Source organism: Morone saxatilis, unplaced genomic scaffold, assembly GCF_004916995.1.
Source record: "Morone saxatilis isolate NCDOM2014 unplaced genomic scaffold, NCSU_SB_2.0 Contig20, whole genome shotgun sequence".
NCBI lineage: Eukaryota > Metazoa > Chordata > Actinopteri > Moronidae > Morone > Morone saxatilis.
Genome location: NW_023339763.1, coordinates 4,468,127 through 4,470,153, shown reverse-complemented (window position 1 = coordinate 4,470,153; position 2,027 = coordinate 4,468,127).

The window sequence follows — 2,027 nt, the reverse complement described above, 5'->3', positions numbered from 1 at the left end:
CAGTAAATAAAGAATTTGTTCAGATTCTGGAGAGCCCAAGGTCACGGTGAGGTCACATGTCATAGAACTCCACATGGGAGGTAACTCAAGACGGGAGATGAGGCAGGTCAAAGGTCAAACATGACCAGAAAGTGGTGACAAATTGAACCTCATCATGTTTTCTGTTTTGTCTGCTTTCTTCCTTCGTTCATCTCCTGCACTGAAGATTGGTTCTATCCTCATTTCTAAAAGGCTTGTCCACAGTCTGAATGTAATTATCTCACACTTTTAAGCATGAAAACACACACACACACAGTCACAAGCTCTCGCTGCTCGCTCTCTAATCACATTTTGTTTCATTGTTTCAATTTACCAGCCCTTCCATTTCCCTCTTCTCTCCTGATTCTCATTGGACAATGAAATCGGGAGTAAAGTGGGACTGATCCTCATAAATCATTAAGCAAGGTTTGTTTTGCCTTGCGAATGTAATTAATACATAATTAATATTTAAAGATCGACTCGTTTATCAAGTTTAATTTCTCCACCGCGACAGATGCAGTGGTACGAGGAAAACAAACAAATGGAGGAGGTGTTTTTTTTTGTTTTTTGGGAGGCTGGGATGGAAAAAGAGAAGAGAATGGAAAATAAGGAGGGAGGGGAAGAGAAATTACCACTAATGAGGCAGAAATGAGGCAACGTCTTAATTAGCAGACAGGTTGCAGCTTAGTCCCAGAGGCAGATGAAGTTAACGCAGGATCTTTTCCAAGTTGTAAATGGGTAATTTTTTCTTTTAAATTTGTAATATAAATATACTTTGACTTGACTTACCTGGCCACCTCATCCTTAACTGATTCTACAAGATGTGTTTATACATTTATCACTGTTAATTCATATGTGTTCTGGATGCTCAAATTACAAAGGAACAAAGGATTGTTCATTTATAATGCTAAATTCAATTTTAAAGATAATTTTTTTAATTGCGTTCGTATGAACTTAAGATCATTATCAACCCTTTAAAATCTGCTCAGTCGTCTTTGATTTATCCTTCCTTCTCGCTCGCTCTCTCGCCCTCCCTTCCTCCTCGTCCTCACTCGTCCTCTGCCTCTGGAGACCTTCATGAGAGCGAGGCGCTCTGCACCGTTAAGTGGGACCACTTTCCCCTGTCAATACATTCAATAGAACACTATTGACCTGAGGTATGAGAAGGACACCAAGAAAGAGAGGTAAAGATGGGCAAAAAGACAAAAAAAATAAAGATGGAAAGAAAGGACGAAGAAAGAAGGATGTACAAATATGTAAAAAGGAAATAACCAAGTAAGAATTAAAAAGAGAAGGAATGAGACAGGGAAGGAAGACTGGAAATTAGCAGTTTATGATGATGAAAAATGTGATATGCTTTCGGACATATCTCAAAGTCCCTGAATGATGATGTCTGTGGTGATCCATCTGTTTAGCATGCTTTACGTGTGTGCACATGATTGCATGTACTTGCATGAGTGAATGTGAGAACAGAAAGCCTCTCTCTCTCTCCCTTTCTCTCACACACACACACACACTCACTTCCTGGGCCTGCTGCTCTGATGAAAGCGGTTCCCGGCTAATGGGTTAATTTCATTCCTCTGCTCTCTGCCATGTTGAAGACAATTAGCCCAGAATGGAGCTGTGAATATTTAATGAGATATCCACTGTAAGGTACAGACAGACAGACAGAGAGAGAGAGAGAGAGAGAGAGGAAGAAACAAGAAAGGAGATGGGTAAACCTGGGGTGGAGGAGTAAAGGGTCAAGACTTGGAAAAAGAAGAGACAAATGCCTGTCAGTAGGAGGAGGGATGAAGCAGCAACACTGGCCTTATTTATTGTCATCACTGGTTTCGCCTCAGATTTAACCCTTGACAACAATGCTTTAACCCTTTATCAGGCGAGGAACCATATGATAACTTCCTTGCACTTCTATGGCATATTTTGGTGGTTTTTTTATAGGTGGGATATATATATAATTTACATTTCACTGTACCGGCTTTTTTTCACAAATAACTCAAAGTGGGCTT